General features: G+C 35.0%; 1 protein-coding gene across 15 annotated transcripts in view; it reads right to left on the bottom strand.

The window, feature by feature from the left end:
• Nucleotides 1-24737, bottom strand: part of DLGAP1 (DLG associated protein 1) — a 782830-nt gene that overhangs the window by 382513 nt on the left and 375580 nt on the right. The window contains exon 1 of one of the 15 annotated variants that reach the window (XM_036229051.1): nucleotides 2602-4019. The exons of the other annotated variants lie outside the window; for them this stretch is intronic. The gene's annotated coding sequence lies outside the window, so the exon portion shown is untranslated. Of the gene's footprint in view, nucleotides 1-2601; nucleotides 4020-24737 lie in introns of those variants that run through there. 15 annotated transcript variants of the gene reach the window in all.

The following is a 24737-nucleotide window of genomic DNA, read 5'->3' as shown; positions in this document are numbered from 1 at the left end:
CAGAAGGATTTAGGGACCACAGGGGAAAGGAAGGAAGAGTCTCTAGGGAATGTTCCCTGCCCATTGGAAAGGAGTGGCCCATGATGCTCCAGAAGGAGCTGTTGCTAAGGGCAGGAAGGAGCTATAAAGAGCTCAGAAGAGAGTTGACTAGGTGAGAAAAGGTCACCCAATTTCTAATGTTCTTCAGATTATGTATTGGTTGGAATAAAATGCTTGAAATTGAAATAAAGAACTGATCAAATATTGTCTCGGTGCCTCAGAATGGACTGGACTGGATATTAGAGAATTTGTGGTATTCTGTACCATATATATAATATTATACCATATACATACATATAGTATAGTGTTGGGTTACATTTGTAGGAATTTTCTCGATCATCCTAATCTGTTGATTGTTCCTTCTCTGATCTTCTAAAATACATACTTTTCATTGCTATTACCATATGACAACTTTTGTTATTATCTTGACTGTTTATTATTATTATTAAGTTGTTGCTATTGCTGTTGGCTTTTAAGTTTTCATGATGGATATTATAATATAGAAAATACTTATGCTTTCAGAGGAAGACAGAGGTCTGTAATTTCGGGCTGGTAATTTACCTCTTCTGAACATCAATAGGGTAATGCCAGGCACCTCTCAGAGATGTGGTGAGGTTTCAGTGGGATAACCTATGATAAGTTTTTACTATTGATGTGCCTGACAAACAGCAGTACTTTAAGACCTTCCTTTCAGTTATAGTCCTCTTTCCCCTCATCATTATGCCTTTTCTTTCCTGCTGGACTGAAATCTCAAGTTGGCAAGCAGCCTATTTTGTATTTCTTTGAATATTCTACAACATTCCAGTACAATTTCTTACAGAGTTTAGGTGATGAATAGTTACTTATTGATTTGGTTTGAGATTATGATGGAATAATGAAAGATGAAAATAAGAAACCTCAATTGCTTATATATTTTAAAAGATTTGTTTAAATTTTATTTCTTAAATGTAGTTTTCTACAATTATTAAACTTTAATACAATGACTGAAGAGTAAAATAAAATCACTTTTGTTTGTATCTCAAAAATTATAATCACATATCAGAAACATAGGTTCCTATAAAATTTACCTTATAGAAAATACTAGAATACATATTCAGTAGAGGTTTCTTTTTGAAGTTTCTTTTTAGAGTAATATAAAAGAATGTTTGTGTTATAGATTGATCTTGCCTTATTTGATAGCCCAGGGCAAAGTTATAAGCATATATGTTTCTTACTCATTAATCTAGTATTTCCAAGAGTTTAGGGAATATCCAGCAGGAAAAGGCAAAAGATATCTTGAATTATAATAATATTAATGGCTATCATTTCTTGGAAGCAACTGTATGCCAGGTACTCATTTAATCTCAAAACAATGCTATAAAGACAAATTTACTTATATGTTCTAACAGAATACTAAACTCAACACTTCTAACTTATATCTCATTTTCCTAATGTATATGCCATTAGCAGATGAGACAGCTAAGACCCACAAAAGATCTGTCTTTTTCTAAGTCCTACTAGCTGAGAGGTGAGGATATATTTTCCACTAAGTAACATACAAAATGAGCTCTCTCTGGAGTACCAGTTTACCTGAGATATATTTAGGTTAAAAAATGCTTTGGGTTCTCTGTTGAAAGTGAATATCAGATTAAATCTCTAAAAGAACATAAACTGAGCAAAGAATGATTAACACCACAATGTAAGATTATGGAATTCCTCATACTCCACCTTCTGCCAAGAACAAAAAAATCTGAAATTAAAAAACAAAACAAAACAAAACAAAACAAAACCCCTTCCATTGTGAAAAGAAGCATTTGTAAAAGATATCGGTATGGAGAAATAAATTATTAGCCTACTCTATAGTCTATAGTATTTTTTGAAAAGACAACATAATCAGTAGGAAGTTTACAGTGAGGCAGTTTTCAGCTAACAGCCCTACAGCGACAGCAGGGACTATTAAAATGCTACCATAAGAATCTGGAACTGTGACTTGAAATAGAGATATAAAAAGACAGGTCATTGGAAATTCTGAATTAAAAGAAAGGCACAGAGAGGTCTATTTGGTTAGAAATGATGGAAAGAAGAGAAGAAGAGGGTCCTGTGGATAGACAGGAGAAAATTAAAAAACACCTTCATTGAATGGGAAGGCTTTGGAGACTTACCCAGTTTGTAGACTTTTAAAAGAAAAAAAGAGAAAATCATAAAACAAAGTGTACAATATCTTAACCATCACTCCTTGTGATTTCTACCTTCTTTTTGGGATGTAGATTTTATAGGTAAAAAAAATTACCTCTAAAAAAATTAACTCCACCTAGATGTCATGTGAGCTTTGCAGCTAATTAGGCATATATATGCTTCATTTAGGTTATTTTTGATATGCAGAATTGAAAAGATAAGATGTTAAAAGTGAACTCTGCAATGTTATTACGTATGGGAGATATTTATTTGAGGAAGATCTCAGAGGATATCAATTCTGGTATCACTTAACATACAAACAGAGAGAGGAGTGTTTAACTCGCTGGTCCTTTGCTTCTGTTAAAAGTTTGCTGCTCATTCTCTTCCCCGTTATAAGAGTTTTCTTACCTTCCATTATGAGTTAAACTGTGTTCCTCCAAAATTCACATGCTGAAGTTCTAACCCTCAATGCTGCCAAATGTGACCGTATTTGGAGATGAGGCCTTTAAACAGAGAATTAAATTTAAGGTCATATAGATGGGTCCTAATCCAACATGGCTGATGTCCTTATAAAAAGAAAAGATTAGGACACAGACACACACAAGGAGAAGACTTCCCTCTGCAAGGCAAGGAGTGAGGCCATAGGAGAAACCAAGAGCCGTAGTAAACTCAGACACCTTCTATGAGAAGGTATCCATCAATAGTCTTCCTTTGAGTAAAGGTGCTTTTTTCCCTCAACATTCTTTCAAAGATCTCATCACTTCAACTGTCCCAAGTGTCACCTGTACTAGATGATTCAAATAGGTATCCCAAGTCTCCACTTAGCTACTAAGTTCCAGTTTCACATATTTTAGCTGCATAAGAGACTTTATTTAATGAGTCCATCTTTTGTATGAGCTTAGCCAGCACTCTAAACCCAATATGTCTAAATAATTTCTTGTCTGATGAGAAAGGTTTACTCATATCACTTGCATCTGGTCACTCAGGCTTTAGATTCTAAAGCCATCTTTCATTTTCTTCCTTTTATGCTTCCCACAGCTTAGTTGTCATCAACTTTCATTGCACTTCTTCATTTTCCTTTCTTTGCCATTCCATCTGCCTTGATCTTAGCAGTCCCACTGTACCTTTTTCCCTGGGCCAATCTACAGTAAACTCCTAACCAGACTCCTCCTTCTAGTCTGATGTGTAGCCATGCATGTTGCACTCGGCACAGAATTATCTTTTCTCTGCAAATATATTTCAATCTTTGAGCCTTTTGCCTGCCCAAAGAACTAAGGCTGTCTTGAAAGCCCTGTGGCATTTGATTCTTGACTGTCTTTGCTGCCCATTATTCTCCATGTGTGTCTCCTCCATTCTAATCAAGTGGGTTTACTTACTGATCTGAGCATGTCTGTGCTTAGTGAGTGAGTGGTGACTGTCTCCTGTTTCTGCTCATTGTTTTTGCTCAAGCCATTTTCTCTTCTCAGAAATTCCTTCCATTTATCGGATCTTACCCAGTCTTCAAAGGTTATTTCTGTTAGAATTCCTGTTTGAACCCTTATTCAACGTTAGCAGCTAGATGATATGCCTCAAGCTTCTATATTATATCCTGTTTCTCTGTCTTGATTAGCAAATACCTCTGAGCCAATTGTGATGCTTCATTCCAATGGCCATCTCTTAACTCAGGCTATCGTTAAACACTTGTCTCCCTTTCTTCTCATGTGATACGTAATATTTCTTTTAGTTCCATTTTAAACTCTCTTTGGAATATATGCTTTTCTTCTAATAAGAGGTCTCAAATGCACAGACCTGACTCATGTCAAACTCTCAATAAATACCAACTATTAATTATAAGTTATAATAATATATATTAATGTTATTAGTATATAAATGATATTAATATATAATATTATAATTATATAATTAAGATATAATGAATACAATTAATTATATTATAAGCAAATAAAACATTATGCCACTTATAGTCTACGGCACTCATATGTTGTCATTTAAAAAATCACTTTTCATTAGTGATTTCGGAGGTATATAACTTTCCGATCAGACTTTACTTCTCTAGGCTGGGACCTTTGTCTTATTTTTTATTTTTTTATTTTGCATAGAACAATGCTTGGCATCCAACAAGTACTCTGTAAATATTCTCTGTTCAATGAAAATAAATGTAGGACTTCTTAGGAAGACTCATACGTGTTTTCATAGATAAATTGATAAACCTGAAGGATGAACTTATTTTTCAATAGTTCTTTTCTCATAAACGCAGAAACATCTGTTTTTGAATCTTAGGGAGACTTTTTTTTTTTTTTTTTACATTTTTGCAGGCTTGAAGAATAGTTGTGCTCCATAAATATCCCAGCATGAGTCATTTGCTTAACCAAACAGCTGCTTACTCATTAGCCAAATGCTCTTCATTTTAAGTCATATGCTTAAATGAATTTTCTCCCATGCTTCTCTCCTTCCCTCCAGAAATAATTTACTAAAGAGCTCTGTAGCCTTTGACATGGGAAATCTAAACTTTGTGAAGTTACAAGAAGCCATCCTAACTCCAATTATAAGCTGTTTTTACATGCTTTGATTGTCCCTCTAACTCACACAATGCTTCACTGCTCACTCCTACTTCTCCCCATATATCTCTGGAACATCCTTTTTCCCATTCAAATTCAGCCTACTAGTTCTCCCATTTAGGGCACCCTGCAGGTCTTTACCTACCACCCCCCCCCCCCCCCCCCCCGCCTCCTGTCACTATCACCTGCCCATTATGTAGTAGGTAGTCTGTGTCAAGAACCACTGGAAGAAGTCCTTTGTTTAAATAAGTGCAAGGGAATAACAAGTATTTTTGTATACTCTCTTGTAAAGATGAAGCTACAGATCAACTCCTACAATTAGTAGCTTTCAGCTATCACTTTGGATTCATCAACTTATTTTTGAATGATAAAGGCAAAGCAATCATTTGCAATTTCTCTCAGACAATTACTGTTAGATTGTCTGCAGTGACCTGGGTTTAAGAATTTTATTTCAACTTAACAATACTTCTTTATTACAGACATGCTCATTTATGGCAATGGATATTTGGTTCACATTATTCTTTCCCACCTAAGAGAAGTGATTCACACTTATCTTCTTTAAAAATGGTGAAAATCATCAGTAGTTTTTTGGGGGGGGAAGAAAATTAATGCCTAAATGTTTTGGAGGAGGCCAGAGGAGAACAGAACTTTATTTCTAGAAAGACCAACTGAGAGGAAATAGATACAGTTTTCCAGTTTCCATTTATAGTATAGCTGTTCTCAGCAGGGTTGCAATCTGATGTGGGTTTTTTTTCCAGGCTGCCGAGGACATCTCAAACACCCAGAGATGACATTGAGTTGTTATGTGTTCAATGACTATACATTGTTGAAAATCACCATTTGTTAAAATCACTTTTATACCATTGTCCTGAGCCCCCTGGTTCCCTAGACCCTCTACTGTGACAGCCTGTCTCCCACAAAAATGCCCTGTAATTTAGCAACTAATGAGTTAATAATGCTTGACGCCAGAGGGACCAACAGCACCAGTCTACCAGCTAGGCAGGGATATTCAAGTTGGTGACTAAATATCTTGAGTATCGCCCTGCAAAGAGCATTTGTTTCCAGGTAGATTAGGTATTAGGAATTTTCTGGAAAGCAGTACAAATGTGCTAGCTTTACCTCCTTAGTTTGTTTTCCTCATCTGTAAAATGGTAGGGTGCTTTAGCTTAGTTTTTGGACTGTGTTCCAGAGCTGACTCAAGGGGACTGCTGCTGATGCAGATCTGGGCCCAACCTCACTAAGAGAGGTTTCTCTTTATCTGGCATACTCACCGGGGTCCCCCCACCACCTTTTTGTTTGCAGAAAGAATTTTGAAAAATGAATTTTGCTGCTAAAAAATGGTTGAAAATCACTGACTTAAATGAATGTGAAGCTTTCAACCCATTTTAAAATTCTAAAATTTAATTATGAACATAATTATAAAAAATTATATCTATATAACAATAGTAAGTGCTTATATTGGATCTACTCTGTGCCAGGCACTGTTCCAAGTGACTTACACATTTAAACTCAATCCATAGGACAACACTCTAAGCTAGTATTATAATTATTATAATAATTATTAAAGTCTAAAAGGAGGATGTTCAGATATATTTACACTTCTATAATTTCATTAGATACATTCAAGGTCATAATTTATTCAAAAGTAATAATTCTATGATGACTATTTAATTATATATTATGATATTGTCTTTCTTACATGCCATAATTATAGATTTCGAGACATATTTTTAAGAACATTGTCTTAGCTCTTGAATTTCAGTGGCTAACAGAGTAGCAACTGTGCATGTACTTTCTTTATGACTTGTACCATTTATTTCTTTACGTTCAACCAAGACCTGGAAATCGAGTTTTGATCACAGTTCAAGGACATGGATCCAGATAGCTCTAAATATGCTTGAGAATTTCCTGAACACCAGTTCTTGAGTCTCACTACTTAAATGAACAACTAGATGCAAATCTGAACGTGAAATTCCTCATCACAGTCCTTTCCACATGGGTTTATGGAAAAAACCTCAGACCCTCTGCCCACCCCACCCACCCTCCATTGTAGGGCTTCTCAGGTCCTTGGGTGCTCAGCATTTTCTGGTGCTTCTCTCTCTCATCAAAATATGTTTCTGGTGGGGACAGGGGAGTTTGGCTGTTGTTCTTCTTATCAGGGAGGCTTGGGTCTATTTCCCATTCCCCACCTCTGCTGGACTCAGAAAAGAAATTAAAGCTGAAGAGGATGAGAAAGAGGTTACAGTGACTCCTGTGTTTTTAACAAAGTGGCAGAGCACATGGGAAAGGAACTGTATTGATTCCCGTAGTCACTGTGGGTAGGAATCAAGCCCATGAGCACCTGGATGTCAGTGGAAGAGAACAAAGGCATACTATCCATTGACGTTGTCCACCCAGAGGCTGTAGGATGGCTTGTACAGTATAACAAATGAATACAACAGGATGTGTGGATGGACCAGCTATACTCTATGCCACATTAACCATCCACCCGAGACTTCAGTTATTCTGTCCTACTGATCCCAAAAGTATACTTTGACGTATTCCAGCCCTGACTTTAGGTTAAAAAGCTCATTTTTTGAATCTCTAAAGTACCACTACATTCTTAGATTTATGATTTTTGCCTGATATCTTGCTCAGGCTTTCACAATATTCAAATGATTCTTATACATTTGTATTTCTATGTCTCCCTCTTTATTTTTGGTGGCGGCAGGGGGTAGGGTAGAGTCAAAAAGAAGGGTGGTGAGACGCTGTTGTCTTATGTCAGGAGGCAAAGCCTTAAGCTGGTGAGGAAGTTCTGTCAGGGCAATTTCCAGCATTGTCCAGTGGGAGTCGTGGAAATGTGGGATTGAGGTGTTCTGGAAATCATATCACAGAGGCAGCCTGCTGCCTTGCTTACTCCTACAGTGTGCCTGGAAGACCCACAGCTCAAGCAGCCTGGAGATCCAGGGAGATACTTTCTCTCTGGCAATTGCCCTGCTCCCTTCTCCCAAAGCTATGACTGAATGGGGCTGAGGCAGCTAAAACTGCACAATATATGTTTCAGCACATTCTTGCTTTAATATGTTAATATCACACTTACCCTCCAGACTAGGGCTCTAATATCTTGTTTTGCCCCTTTCCCTACAAAAAGAAAAATGCATTACACTGTATTACATTTAAAATGCAACAACCGTATACTTTTTCAGTACAGTTGTTGATTATCTCATAACTAACCACTTTAACTTCATTTTATTTTTTTGTCTTGCCTTGACATACTTTCTATATTGAAAACCAGGGAAAAATGCAATTCTTTGTGACTTTTCTAAAAATGACAAATGAAAGAGGTTTTATCTCTGGAGATTGGGCTTCTACATTTCAGAGTCCTCCTCTCCCCTGATGGCTAATCTGATTGAATTACTTTCAGAATAAACAGGATAAATCTAGCTTAATTAGGCAGTGTATGTAGAAAAATCCTTTTACTAATTGCAATTTTTTTCCTGTATACCTTGAAAATGTTCATTAAAAAGTTCTTACTTTATGGGTTTACCTCCTTAAATTAGTTTTCCCTTTTTTAAGATTTCAAGAATCTTTTCTTGTTTAGAACATCCTTGGCCAGGCGACTCTTTTGCAAAGTAGGGAAATCTAGTGACTCTGCTTGCTCCTTTGAACCAAGTTACAGATTCTTTTTAAAGGCACAGATCTGTTAGCTTTTTCATCATTATTTTTCAAAAAATAAAAATACACATAAAAACTACCTATTTTAATTAGGTCTCATTGTTAGTAACCTGTATAACCTGGAAAAACAAACTGAAGTATAAATATTGAAATTGATAAATATGCAAACATTTATAAAAGAAATAAAAAATTTTTGTCATAACCATCAAGATTATTTATCTCTGAGAGACCTTAAAGATTTGTAAAAGGTGTGAGAAAATGTGCCCTGGTAGTTCACAAGAGAACCCAGCAATATTAAATCTACCCCAATACAGGTAACAGAATGCAGTTTTTAAATTTTGCTCAGAAGATAAGAAGATAATCAAGTCAATTTTTTAACTGGATTGCATATAGGAAGGCTGTAAAAAATCACAAAATAGCTTCACCCTTGGCAAAAATGTATAAACTCATTCCATTTGTTCACATTTCTTCAGCAGCAAGTAGACAAAGAGACAAAGCTTGTTTATGGAAAGCCCACACATGCAGGACCTACTCATTTCGACCTTTTGAATTGAGGTCTCTTGCCAATGGAATTCTGACTGATACAGTGAGACTAAAAATGCCTCAAACCTGAGAGAAAGTATGGAGAGCTGAAATTTCTAGTTGCAAAAAGCTTAGATGATTGTCACTATATGGAGAAGGGTGGACCACTTATTGTCTATAAAATCCCAAGACAAATAGGCTATAGAAATTCCAGGTACAATTTAAAAGCCAAAAAGCTCTGAAGAAATGAATCAGAATCGACTAGGATTAATTATATTAATCATGCACTTTTATAATCACCTGAACCACCTGCTGCTAAATTATATATTCCAAACAGACTTTCAACAATTGTTCAAAACTAAATTATGTGAACTCTCTAGAAAGATTTATTAAAATTCAAGTAAGTCAATCCACAATTCAGAATATAGCTCATATAATACTTAGATTCTAATATTCTAAAAGAAAAAGAAAAAATTGACTTGTTACTTGAATATTAGAAAATTCACCTCATATTAAAAGGTATTAGAGCTTAGCAGTCTGCTTGTTCTGCATCTGACACATAAATGTTTACTTTATTATGATATATTAACCATCTGTAGACTATTCCCAATACTCTGCAAACTGTACCATAAAGTCACTGCTCACAAGAATTTTATGCTCTTGAAATAGACAAAAATATAATTTTAAAAAATATAAAAAGATTTTATAGTGTTTTGTTTTTTAGTTTTGACCCTATTCTTTTTGTAGGTAGTGAATGACATTATGGGTTAACAACTTCACTGATCTTAGTCAAAAGGCTGTGAAGCAATAGGGCTAATTACCTAATTCTGTTGACTTGGAATTCAATTGAGTTGAACTGAAGCGAAAATGTCATCAAAAGACTGTCACCAAACTAAAGGGCTCACAGTTTCAGCAAAGCGTCTCTTCCTGAAGGTTGTGATTAATATGCATACATGGTCCATATAACGTCAGAAAAGAAAGGCCAATTTCTTTGTTGCTTTGACCTCATTTATCACCTTAGTGGTTAGTAATTTGATTTGAGCTGTCCTTTGGGATCCTCATGAGATCTTCGTGCTAACAGCACTGCCCCCTAGTGTTCTCTCGCTTTGGTGCAGTGTGCATAAAAGAAATTTCAAGATTTTAAATATGTATATTCTGTATTTATCAGCGTATTGCTACGTGAGTGTGTAAGATATCTTTTGGTGGATTAGACATTTTATCATATTTATTTGTCTTGATAAAAGATTAGAGCTTGCTAAACTTGCATATTTTTTTTTTCATAAATGAGTGAAAATAGAAATTTAGATACCTTTACATTATTTCTGATTTAATGAACTGAGAGACAAATCAACTAATATTTTTAGGTGCCCGTTATGTTAGGTATGTAAGAAATGTCACTGAAGTTGAAGTCTGAGTCAACTTAATTTAATATCTAACTTTGAAAGTTTCTGACATTTTATAAATATATCAATTTAATCTCTAATTTGGGGAAAGTTGCAGAGAAAATGGAGAGGATTTTAAAATTTTTACATGTATAATTTGGTTTTGTGTTATATTTTAATCAAGAAAATTATTTTAAAATAAGTTCATTTTCTTGAGAGGTAGGAATGCTATTTGGAGCTTTAGAACATAGTGAATTTTAAACAAAGGCTTTCTAATTATATGGGAATAATAACTATATATCTGATAAACTGAGATAATAAAGTTTCCAGGTTATTTAAAAATTGAAAATTTCAGGAGGGATAAGTTGTGTATCATCAGTGTTTTCCATCGTGCAGTTCATATACCACTGGTGATAAATTATTTTAGGCAATGTAAAGAGATACATTTTTAATTATGTACTTATTTTTAAGAGCAACAGTGAAAATGTAACTAAAATATCAAATTCATGATTTCATAGATATTAATATTTAGAACTACCTTATTCATGAATTACAATGCTAAGGCACATACATTTTGAGTAACTTTGACTCATTAAAATAGATTAGAAATATAAATTTCAGTGTTTTTGAAATCCTAGATTTTGCTATTTCCATTCTTCTGGTGTCATTTGACATGTTCCTCTGTTCAAAGTGTTTCCTGTAAGATGTAATTACAATTAGAGCAGTGCTGTCCAAATAGAAATTTAACATTACTCATAAATAGAATTGAAAATTTTATAAGAAATTTAAGAAAAGAAAAAGAAATAGTTGAAATTAGTTTCGATCATATAATTTTTAATCTAATACATCCAAACATTGTTTTAGCATGTAATCAATATTGAAAATTATTTAGGTAGTTTACATTCTTTTTTCATACTATGCTTTTGTGATCTAGTGCGTATTCTACACTTATAGCACATCTCAGTTTGGCCTAGCCACATTTCAAATGCTCAATAGCCACATGTAGCTAGTATTGAATAGAATAGACCTAGGGATGTCATCGAATTGAAGTTCAGTTCTTGGCAAAATATCCCATGGGTGGTTGTATACCTCCACGTAGAAGCACATTTGGTGGTTTTTTTTTTTTTGTGATATGGGCAGTCATTGATTACCATTGTCTAGATCTAATAATTCATTAAAGGTGGTAAATGGTGACACTGGAATTTTAAAATTCCTTCATTTATTCGATGGAATAATTCTACAAGAAGAAACATCTCTTCATCAACTACTTCTTTACTTGGAATAGTTTATATAAGGAAGGCAGTACAAATATTGATCTCTTCCCTTTATTTGCTAGTTTTTAAAGTAATAATTTTGGTTTCCTGGCATTTTTAAGAATGATCAATAGTATTTTATTTTCAGATTCTTTAGGAATTCAAAAACTTTAACACATTGGATGTGTTTCAGTCCATTGCAGTTACTATATTTATTACTTTTCAAAATTTCTCACATTTGGCTGCCGGGAGCCTCTTTAATTTGATATTAGCATTCTGATCTCACCAAAGTAGTCTTTGATATTCTGGGATCAACTTGTACATTTCCTGCTGCAGACCTATTATCACCTATTTCTTCAAAGAGTTCTTTATTCCTTTCAATGTGAAATGGTATGTGGAGACCATGACCTCAGCACTGTTTCTGTCTTTTCAGAGGACAAAGCTAAGAATCATTTAATAAAATAATGTGCAACATGAAATAATGATATTTCCTATTCAAATTCAACAGTGGAAGATTTATTTTTACTGTGTATCTTTTTCCCATGTCAAATATTCAGGTTTTTAATGACATGATTATAATCACTCATTTGCTTTATCCATATATACACACAACGGCCTCAGAATAAATATTAAGACTATCCTCCCAACAAAATGGTTACAAAAACAGATTAAGCTTTGCAGTTGTTTTTATCCTTATGATAACGTTTCACTCAGGACAAATAAATCCCTGTTTTAAAGTCACATGGAATGATCCTCTTAGGATCCTTACGCCACCTACTGGATATACAGGCTCAGTTGTCTCATTTTGCTTTGATGTTTGTGGATTGCTTTATTTATATTTAATTTTTTTTAATTATGTAAGGTTTCACATGACTCTAAAGTCCAATTTACAAAACAAATCTAGTTTCTATTCCTATCCCCTCTGTGTTATTTCCTTCCTCTATATTTAGGTAATTATTTTTTAATGTTGTAATTTATCCTTTCATTAATATTTTAACATACACATATATAAATATATAAAATTTATAAATACATTATATTTTTATTCCCCTCCCCTTTATTAGATATACGGTAGCATAATTTTCAGACTTTTCTCATGCTGAAATAATAATATGCATATCATTCCAAGTGGAAAAAAGTATATATATGTAAAATAATATGTAATATTATTATAATACAGTAGTCCCTTTTATCCATGGGTGATAAGTTCCAAGACCGTATATATACTGTTTTTTCCTATACATACATACCTGTGATAAGCTTAATTTTATAAATTAGGCACAGTAAGAGATTAACAATAGTAAGTGATAACAAAATAAAACAATTATAATATACCATCATCGGATATGTGAATGGCTTTGTAGCCATGAAGTAAAATAAAGGTCACTTGAACACAAACATTTATACTGTGGTGGTTGATCTGATCACTGCAACGGCTACTAGGTGACTAGCAGGCAGGGAAGCATGCACAGTGTGGAGATGCTGGACAAAGGATGATTCACGTTCTGGGCGGGAAGGAGCCAGAAGGCAAGAGATTTTATCATGCTACTCAAAAAGCTGTGCAATTTAAAACTTATTTCCGGAATTTTCCATTTAATATTTTGGGACTCTGGTTGACTATAGGGAACAGAAACTGTGGAGAATGAAACTGGATAAAGGGAAATACTGTGTGTGTATGTGTGTGTGTGTGTGTGTGTGTGTGTGTATTAACCTGGACTACTGGATTTGCTTTGTTAGGCAATCCGAAAATTCTTTTTTAAAAACAGGTGGAGCCAAAGGGATTTTTTTTTCTTTTTATAAGATCAATAATTCTACTAGACTATGTTTAGGTATAGTCCATTCTGGGAAAATTTTGCTAGGTATGTCCTTTCAATTGTAGTGCAAGGACAGAAAAGTCTTCTTGAATTATAATTGATAATATTTGCTCTCTTTCATTACACTGATTCCTTTTTTAGGGACTTCTAGTATAGGTACCTTGGATTTCCTTTCCTTATCGTTTATGTATTTTTCTCATGTATAGTCATGCATTGCATAACAAACAGTGTTTCAGTCAATGGCGGACCACATATACATTAGTCGTCCCAAAAGAGTATAAGGTAGCTGAAAAATTCCCATCACCTAGAGATGTTACATCAAAACACAATGCGTTACTCATGTATCTGTGGTGATTCTGATATAAACAAACCTACTGCACTGCCAGTTGTATAAAAGTATAGGACACACAATTATGTACAGTATGTAATACTTGACAATGATGATGTTACTGCCTTATTCACTATGTTATTTTTTATTATTTCTACTAATATAAAAAGTGTTTGCTGTGAAACAGGATGCTGTATTATTGTGGAAGAAGTCTCATGTATCTTGTGCTTACTATGTCTCTTGCTTGCCTCATTTTCTCTTTTGCTTGATTTAATCTCACGTGGTTTTATACAGTAACATGCTGTAACCTAGGAGCAATAGGCTATATCATATAGCCTAGGCTATACCATCTTGATTTGTGTAAGTCACTCCGTGATGTTTGCACAAGAAATTACTTTAGCATTTCTCAGAATTTATCCTCATCACTAAAGCATAGTTAAATGTATCACTGTTAACAGTTGGTCCTCTGTATTTGCAGGTTCTGCATCCCTGAGTTTCATATCTGCAGCTTCAACTCACTGTGGATTGAAAACATTTTTTAAAAAATATTATGTTATTGATGTGTACTATGTAGTTAGGTCTACGATGGTTGCATGTGTACCGAACATGTACAGATTTTTTTCTTGTCATTATTCCTTAAACAATATAATAATAATTCACATAGCATTTACATTGCATTAGACATACGTAATCTAGAGATAAATCAAAGTAGATAGGAAGATGTATGTAGATTATATGCAAATACTACTCAATTTTATACAAGAGGCTTGAGTATTCTTGGATTTTGGTATTCAAGGGGGTGGTCCTGAAACCAATTCTTTGTGGATACAGAGGAATGACTGGATAGCCTTTATCTTTTTATTTTTAAAATATTCATTTTTTCTTTTTTGTTTTTCTTAAGGCATTTTCTATGGTGTTCATTCACTGTTTATTTGTTCTTATTTAGTCTGAAATTTTAAAATGAAATTTTCTTTCATTTCTAATATTTTCTTAAATTCTACAAAGGCCATTTCCAAGTTTGTGTTTTCTCCAGTTAGATTCTTTTTTAGTTTTTCTAATTATTGGTTAGGTTGTTCTTTCAAAACTTCTATTATTTGTTTCAAATTTTTAGTTTGATTTGAAATATTAGATTGTAATATTTTCATTTTGTATGTCTGTCATGCTTTTATTATCTGTTGAGACATTATTGTATTTCTTTGCTATTTTTCCTTATAATAGATTTGACCACCTTTATTTCTTTACTAATGTGTCAGTGACATTTACTAATGTTTAGTTTTCTTGTACTCTTAAAAGGGAAGGGTGGGTCAGGATAGCTCCCCAGTATCACAGCTCTAGAGCTCCCACATCTACTGTTTTTGGAAGTCTTTATAATTATGGCCTTCTTATGTTTGATTCTTTGCTGGCTCTTTACTCCTCTCTTATTTTTTCTAGATCTTCTCTTTTTTATGTCTCCTTTGGCCCTTTTGTTTCTTTCCTGCTCAATTTGGATTTCATCCCAGCAGTTTCTGTGCAATGTGGGGCTTTGTCTTGGAGGGGGCATCAGTTATGTCTGTTAACGGTTTCTCGTAAGGGTCCATGGAGCCCCGGCTGACCTTACCAAGGTTCTCTTGAGTTTACCCACTAATTTGAACCAGCAAGATCCTATGGCCTCTCAGGGCCATCAGAAGCCCTTTTGTATTCTTTTTGTTTCCTCTAACATTCTTGTTGATACCATGCAGTTCTTAATATCACCAGTAATTTATTCCGACCCACACATATTTGAGGTTCACAGGGATGTGTTTTCCCACTGCTGTACTGTAGATGTTGACTGTGGGGTTTGGCTTTTGCTGTCCTACTTGCTCAGTTTCTATCGGGGTGATTTGGGGAGATGAAAGTATGATGGCGCCTTGTTGCCATTTTCCAGATTATTATTAAATAGCCAAACTTTTAGTCTTTTTGACTTTTACTTTCTTAGTAAGCATCTATATGCCTATGTCTTTGTTAACAGTTTTCTGCTCCACTGTATTGTTTAATCATCCTGGTCGAAGTTATATCCATTCATGTTAATACTTGAACCCTCAATAGTGAATATCTCCACAGTTCAGGACTCTATCTACTTCCCCCCTCCCCAGCCTATGAAGGATTTATGAGCAGCTCATTCCCACAACTGTCCTGAGTGTCCTGGATGCTGACACTAAGGCTCATAGAGCATGATTTTCCTTCTGTAGTATCCCTGTGTGATCACCGGGCTATGGGATGGTCATAAACATCTTTTTCCTTTCCTCCCCCAACAAGGGTATTTGCATTCTTTAACAGGATGGTAGATGATGAGGCTTAGAGAAGCATGGGAAAATAGAAAAAGGAGGAGGGCATAAACTGGAAGGAAGCAGTAGTTTGATAAAAAGCTTCCCAAGGGATTCTAATAGTCCTCTCACAAGGTTGTATTTGGAGTCTCTGCTCTCAGTGGTGGAGAGGCAGAGGGTGCCATAATAATTGGCCCTGGGTCCAGACCACGTGGGCAGAGGAATGGGAAGAGAATGACTCCTAAGACCTGAGGGAAAAAAAGACAATGGCCTAAGGACCTAATTTGGCAGTTCCCATTTTCTTTAAGCAGCTAAACAGAGGAAGTGAATTTATATTCAAGGCATTTAAAGTTATCCCTGCTTAATGTTCAGCTTAGAAACTCTTCCAGCTCTAAACAGAAAATGAAATTTTTCATTTTACAAATAAAGATGGGCTCAAATAGGCATTGAATGAAACATTTCGAAAGAGGTGGCATTTTGTGTGAAAATATTTTATCAAAGACAAACTGATGCTATCAAATCATTGCTATTTTAATAGAGGGATAGAATATAGCAAGGCAGAGAGGTTGGTGAAGGGGACATTCCAGAAATGAAGAAAACTCCCAAAAAGAGAACAAGGAGCAGCAAGGAGACATTGGAGGTGGTCATTAGCTCTGCCATTTCTGTAAATGTGTTTTTAATAATTTGTGCACAGAAAAATAAAGGTGCTGTGTGGGTGCATTAATAGTCTGTATAGATGCCAAGGCTGGTACTGCCTCCAGTTCTAGGAAGGAAGACCATCAAGTATTCAGTAATGGGGCTCCAAGGTAGAGGAGGGCCAAAGAACTGACAGCCTGACCAGAGTCCTGGTGGATGATTGAAAAGCTTAATAACTTGGAGTATATTCAGGGTAAATTCTGAGGAATTCACAGAAGCTACAGTTTCCAGGGAATATTAGTGACTTAAGGTCATATCATAATTAAACAACTAATTCAGATGTATGGTTCATATGTAGGTAAATAGACTTTCCTTCTGTAAGCAAGACTTGTCATGTTGACTTCAGAGGGAGAAATAGCTTTATATTTCTGAGCTGCTTATGTTTTCTTTCAGATGCTCTTTCTTCCATAATTAAGGAAGGATCACAGGACTGGAGGTAATTGCAACTCAACTCTCTTTTCTATGGCATTAACATTTTTTGAATTCTTTTTTTGTTTCTTGTATATGATGGATAGTATAGGTGGATTAAGTACTGAAAAGCTACAAAGACTTACCTCCTCCTCTGTATAATCCCTCTTTTCTTACTGTCTTGTTTTGTTAATTAAACTGTTCTTCACAGAAGAAGAGGATGTTAACATTATCCCGTCCTACCCCTAGTCAATGTTACTGTTATGTTTTTAGCTCTGAAATATACATGAACTAGACTACCAGAATCTTCCCTTATCCATATTGTGGGAAAATAAGGAAAACCATGTGTCAGGAGAGGAAAAATAGAGTCATTTAAAAGAGGGTGCCTCTAGTCTATTAAGTTTGACTACACAGTACATAATAACAAAAGTATGAAAGATTTTCAGCTTTCATCCAAGTAACCTATATAAAATCACTAAGAAATCAATCTATAAATAATGTGGCACATTCTTAAAAGGGTTTGTGTGGGGCTTGGAAATAGGTGGCTAACTGATTTCTCGTTGTGCACTGACCTCGGGTATTTCTTTCTACATTATGGTTCTCCAAAAAGTTAGTCAAGAGTTTACTCAACAAGCTGTGTGTGTGTGTGTGTGTGTGTGTGTGTGTGTGTGTGTGGTGTTGTTGTTGTTGTTGTTATTGTTGTTATTGGTGGGATGTGTTAGACTGGGAAGCATAGTGGGAAGCTTAGAGTTTACTTTGAAATTTAGATACACATTCCCTATAATCTAATCCCTTCTATTTTAATTTGGGATATCTGTGGTTTACAGGCACCATTCTTTCCACATTCCTTCTCTATCTAACTTATTGCTCTTAGTGTCTTTGTCATTCACTCAGAAATACTCTGGAACGGATACCAGCCCCCTGGTAGACTCAGTAGATCCCAGAAAAGATTTAGCTTGTCAGAAGCCTAATGCATATTTTAGTCTCCTGGGCACATACAAATTCAATAGGAGAGATTTATGGATACTTACGAAAACTTAGAAGCCTTACATTTTTCTTTGTATACTAAATTGAAATGTTTGAATCTCCATTATCATATCTATTTACTTAAACTGAGTAAATCTAAAACTGAATTCACAATTTTTCCTCTAAATATTTATCCTTCCGAATTTCCATATTGTGTTTTGGAGATACCATGTTTTGCAGCCTTCCAATTTTCCAGATTTTCTTCATATATATATATACTCGACAAAAATCTATCCTGCTCTCATATTGTGTGAGTTGAGATACTGGGCACTGTGGGGTGGGGCAGCAAATGTCAGGGTGTCCTCCGAAGCTTACAGTTCAGTGGGCTCCTATTTGCATACCATCTTTCTCCTGCCCATATCCCCATGACTGTCAGCATAACTTTGTGTTTCATTTCTTCCTTTATGTCTCTGCTTAGCCATTTGGACAGCTATCCCCCTTCATCATGCCTGGTCCATAGCAATCAACTGCTTACTGGCTTCTCTGAAACTTAAAGCTTCTATAATCCAGTTTCCAATATCTGACCTGTTCCAGAAGTTCTCGACCCTGATTGTGCATCAAGAACCATTAGTAACTTTATTTGGTCAATTTTTTTTTTTAACACAGACATTCAGGAACCACCTACAGAGCAGGTTATTCAGAAAAGTTACCTTTGGGGTTTCCGATGTGCTGCCAGGTTTGAAAAATTAACTTAGTCTCTTACTGGTCACCTACCTAAGCATTCACCTTGTTTAGGTGAAAAAGATCTGCAAACACACTTTTTCAAAAATGTCACACGTACCCCTTCCTCTTGGTCTTTATTCTACTCAGCAGCTAGTGTTTCTCATATGAAAGCCCTAAATTCTTGCTCTAAGTAAGGCCTAAGGGCAAAAGCCATGATAATTTTTGCTCTCCCAAAGATTAAGAATTGTTTACTGATTGTGAAGGGTGGCCAAATATGCTACCCTGAAATATATCTCTTTGGCATATGGATTATTTTGAGCTAAAGGCACTTGAAGAATAGCAAATATAGAGAGAGGCTTTCTCTGAACTCCTCTTATCTTCTTAAAGACAGATTCTCCAAAAGGAACTTAACTGTCATCCATCCCCTCCTGGGGGTTTCATCAACCAAGGAAGATTAACTCATCTTAGGAGAGGAGACGAGAAGTCCACATCTCACCCTGACCACTGTGCCACAACTATCACATCTCCCATATATGTTTCTATGTATCCATTTATCTTGCCTAAAAATCATTTACTCTCCCTTAAGTGGCCTATCCTTCACCTACCTTTCTCTATTAAGACAGTATATAGACTCTTAAATCTCACATCTTTTTTTTTTTTGAGGTAATCACTTTTTTTTCCCTATGATGTTCCTGTGGACATATTAAAAAATTAACATATTTGTATACTTTTTCTCCTGTTAATCTGCATGTTGTCAATTTATTTGATAAACCCAGCTATTGAACCTAGAGAGTAGAGGAAGTCTTTCCTTCCCTATGAAAGCCTGGTCCAGATTAAATCCTACCCACTCCTTAAAGTCTTCATACTTTTTTAGGGTTTACTTTTAAAGTTTTCTGCAGTCTCTGCCTTATCTGAACAAATGAGCTCATAACTGAATCCCTCAAGGGACTCAGTATAAGTTCCCTTATTTCATTTTCTATTACTTTTTTTTTTGTATATTCTCAATTTTTCTCAATTATCTTGAATATTCATTGGGAATAAGAGTTACCTTGTAACTTTTTGTTCCACAGCACATCACACTGTGCAGGGTGCATTACAGATTCTCCCCATGCTTTGAGCCCAATAGGAAGTTAAATTCCTTTCTACTTTGAATCTCTCTTCTTCTTCCATCTCATTTCTCTGACCGACTCATGAAAGTCTCTGATTTAAAGGACTCCTGTGACTAGATTGGGTCCACCTAGGTAATCCAGAATAACCTCTCTAGTTTTAAAGTCAGCTGATTTTAGGAACCTTAATTTCATCTGCAATCTTTACTATTCCATTTTGCCACATTGCATGTTACATGTTCACAAGTTCTGGGAATTAAAACTTGGATACCTCTGAATAGCTATTATTTTACCTGCTGTATCCATAATCATAAAGATAATGATCAAAACCTTAAATCCTAAAATAATCAGTCCTAAATTTAAGTCACAGCAGAACAATGCCTGCTACCACTTATTGAGCAGTCACTCTAGATAAGGAATTGTTCTTTACTTATATGAACTCAATTCAACCTTATTTGGTTGGTGTTATTTTTATTAAGGGGTGCTAATTTTAAATTCCATTTTATTAAGAGAAAATTCAATTAACGTTGTGGATCCTGAGCTAGTGAATGTTAGAGCTAGGATTCAACCTAGTAGGCTGGCACCATAGTTTGTGTGTGTTTAACCCCACACCACATGCTTCCTTATAAAAGCAATCTAGGAGTTAGGAGTTGTGAGTCTCTCCATAGAATTTCCTTTAAAGTCAAGGTCTTTTGGTAATCCCTATATAATAGGACTGCACTATTAATAACTAAAATCTATTTTACATTTTGCAAAGCATATTCATGTTATTTTATCTAATTCTCCAAATAACAAAGGAATGTGTTATGAATATTCCTATTTTATAGATTAAAAAAAAAACAGGCTTGTATAGGTTAAGTGGCTTCTCAAGGAAACACAGCTAATAGCTGTAGTAGGAGCAAGGTAGTATCTACAAGCTGGGCTCTGTGGCTCAGAATTCCAGCATGATGTTAGTGGAACAGGCATGGCTTTGGGGTTATCAGATGTGTGGTCTTCAAGCCTATAATTTGGAAGGCATTGAACACAGAGGCCAGATCCAGTTCTGCTGTGGAGATCATTATGTGGCATCATTCAGAGTGTTCTGGAGGGGAAGACAGCAGCCTCTGCCTCCAGCTGTGCTTGGGCCCCTTCTCCCCCACCATACCACCACGTTGTTCTCTTCTCAGTCCATCTTCCTTCTGCCAGAATTAATTCTTCTAAAACAATTATATAGTGACAGAACCCCACTTAGGAGCCTGTAATGGTCTCCAGTGACTACTAAAGATAATGAACTATTCTAAAGTGCTGCCCAAGGCCTGTTAAAATCTGAGTCCCATCTTTTGTTTCTGCATAATCTCTGGTCATTTCTTCTGAAGCTACAGATGTTCCTACCACTTAAGTACCGCTCTGAGACTGTATCTTGCTTCTCTCACATTCTGTGGCCTAATGGTACTACTCATAGAATGCCTCGCCCCTTTCTTCATCCTGAGAAGCCTCACTCGTCTTTCAGGGCTGGTTTACATGTAATCTCCGAATAATGCCCTCTCTGAGCTGCTAGACAAGAGACAATTATTCACTCCTCTGTGAGACTGTAGTTCTTAACTCTTACTGATTACACCGTTATCCTGTGTGCCTCTGTTCATTTCATGAGAAGTGACCATGAGAGGCTTGAGGTCAAAAAATGTTACCTGATTTACCTGTGTGTGACTACTATTCCTTTTTACCCCACATTTAATGCCTAATGATGCCAAGTAAATTCTTGATACATGGTTGAAAGGGAAAATAGAACTCTTGAGGATGAGCCAGCTTCTGTACCCTTTACCTTCTAGGGCCAGAGCAGAATTAATTGTGTTTAAAAAGACAAGTAATAAGTTATTCCAATTTCCTGTTATAGGAGATTCAAGAAGAACTTGAACTTCTAGCTTTCTCTTCTCTCCATAGAAATGACCCTTATTTCTTCAGTAACACTCTCCCTTCCACCCTCATGGAAACCACTCTACTCCCACCAGTTAGTATAAAGTTAATTTAGTTCCTTGATAGGAATAGAGGTGCACTTTAAGCATGCTATTCTATCTGTGGATATTTACTTCATTGAATTTTTGCAGTCCCAGCTATGGGAGTAGTTGTAATAGTACTAATCATTAATATCCTAACTTGACACTCTTAAATTACACGTTCCTGAAAATATCAGTGCTTGCCCCCGCCCTCCCACCCCCCACTTTTTAAAATTGAGATATAATTGACATATAACATTACATTAGTTTCAGGTATACGACATAATGATTTGATATTTGTATATAGTGAGAAATGATCACTGCAATTAGTCTAATTAACAACCATAACCACATAGCTACAATTATTTTTTGTGATGAGAACTTTTAAAAGCTACTCTTTAGCAACTATCACATATACAACTCGGTATTATTAACTACAGTCATGATGCTGTACATTACATCCCCATGATCTATTTATTTTATAACTGGAAATTTCTACCTTTTGACCACCTTCACCTATTTTACCCACTTCGTGGCCTCTGGCAACCACCAAAAAAAAAAAAAAAAAAAACCACTGTATTTTTGTTTGTTTTTGATTTTACATATAAGGAAGATCATACAATATATTTGCTTTTCTCTGACTTTTTTCACTTAGTATAATTCTCTCAAGGTCCATTCATGTTGTTGTAAATGGCAAGATTCCTTTCTTTTTTATGACTGAATAACATTTGATTGTATGTATATATCACAGTTTCTTTATCCTTTCATCTAGCAATGGACACTAAGGTTGTTTCCATGTTATGGCTATTGTAAATAATACTGTAATGAACATGAGGGTGCAGATATCTTTCTTATTTAGTGTTTTCATTTCCTCCAGATAAATACCTAGAGTGGAACTTCAAGATTAGGTGGTGGTAGTTCTATTTTTAATTTACCGAGGAAACTCCATACTGTTTTCCATAGTGGCTGTAACAATTTATACTCCCATCAATATTGCACGAGTGTTCCCTTTTCTTCACATTCTCACCAACACTTGTTATTTCTTGTCTTTTTTATAATTAATAGCCATTCTAATGAGTGTGAGGTGGTATCTCACTGTGGTGTTCATTTGTATTTCCCTGGATTAGGGATGTTGAACACCTTTTCATGTACCCGTTGGCCATCTCTATGCCTTCTTTAGAAAAAATGTCTATTCAGATCATCTGCTCATTTTTCAATTGGATTTATTTATTTATTTATTTATTTATTTATTTTGCTATTGAGTTGTATGAGTTCTTTATATATTTTGGGTATCAACTCAGTATCAGATATATTATTTGCAAATATATTTTCCCATTACAAAGATTTACCTTCTTATTTTCTTGATGGTTTCTTTGCTGTGCAGAAGCTTTTTAGTTTGATGTATTCCCCCTTATTTATTTTTTTCTTTTGGTATCAAATCCCAAAAATCATCTCCAAGAACAATTTCAAGGAGCTAAACACGTGTTTTCTTCTAGAAGTTTTATGGTTCAAGGTCTTATATTCAACTCCTTAATCAGTTTTGAGTTGATTTTTGTTTAAGGCATAAGATAATGGTCCAGATTCATTACTTGCGTGTAGCTGTCCAGTTTTCCCAATAAAATTTATTGAAGTAAATGCCTTTCCATTGTTGTATAGTCTTAGCTCCTCTGTTGTAAATAAATTGACCATATATGTGTAGGTTTATTTCTAGGCTTTTTATTCTGTTCTATTGATCCGTATGTCTGTTTTATGCCAATACCATACAGTTTCGTTCACTATCACTTTGTAACATAGTTTGAAATTAGGGAGCAATGATGCCTCCAGCTTTGTTCTTCTTTCTCAAAGTTGCTTTGGCTACTTAGTGTCTTTTGTGGTTCCATACAAATTTTAGGATCATTTATTCTATTTCTATAAAAATTGCCATTGAAATTTTCTTAAGGATTGCCTTGACTCTGTAATTTGCTTTGGATAGTATGGACATTTTCACAATATTAATTCTTCTGATCCATGAGCACAGAATATCTTTCTATCTATATGTGTATTCAATTTCTTTTATTAGTGTGCTACATATTTCATTTTATAGGTCTTTCACCTCTTTGGTTAATTTTGTTCCTAGGTATTTTTCTATTTGATTAATTGTAAATGAGATTATTAATTTCTCATTCTGTGGTTCATTATTAGTATATAGAAATGAAACAGATTTCTACATATTGATTTTATATACTGCAACTTTACTGAAATCATTTATTCTAACTGCTTTTTGGTGGAGTGTTCAGGGTTTTCTACATATCATGTCATCTGCAAATAGTGAGTTTTACTTCTCCCTTTCCAATTTTTATGTCTTTTTCTTTCCTAATTGCTCTGGCTAGGACTTCCAATACTATGTTTAATAAAAGTGGTGAGGGTGGGCTTCCTTGTCTTGTTCCTAATTGTAAAGAAAAAAGTGTTTGCTTTTCACCATTGAGTATGATGTTACCTGTGGGCTTGTCAAATGTGGCCTTAATTATATTGGGATGTGTTACCTCTATGCCCACTTTGTTGAGAGTTTTTATCATAGATGGACGTTGAATTGTGGCAAATGATATTTCTGTCTCTATGGAGATGATCATATGATTTTTATCTTTTATTTGGGTTATGTGATGTATCATGTTAATTGATTTGCAGTTGCTGAATCACTCTTGCACCCCTGGAATAACTCCCAATTGATCATGATATATGATTCTTTTAATGTATTGTTGAATTTGGTTTGCTGATATATTTCTAAGATTTTTGTATTTATGTTCATCAGGAATAATGGCCTATAATTTTTTTCGAAAGACTTTAAAAATAATTGGTATTAATTTTTTGGTAGAATTCACCAGTGTAGTCATCTGGTTCTG

Source organism: Rousettus aegyptiacus, unplaced genomic scaffold, assembly GCF_014176215.1.
Source record: "Rousettus aegyptiacus isolate mRouAeg1 unplaced genomic scaffold, mRouAeg1.p scaffold_m13_p_12, whole genome shotgun sequence".
NCBI classification, from domain to species: Eukaryota; Metazoa; Chordata; class Mammalia; order Chiroptera; family Pteropodidae; genus Rousettus; species Rousettus aegyptiacus.
This window is presented reverse-complemented; position numbering and strand designations above follow the sequence as displayed.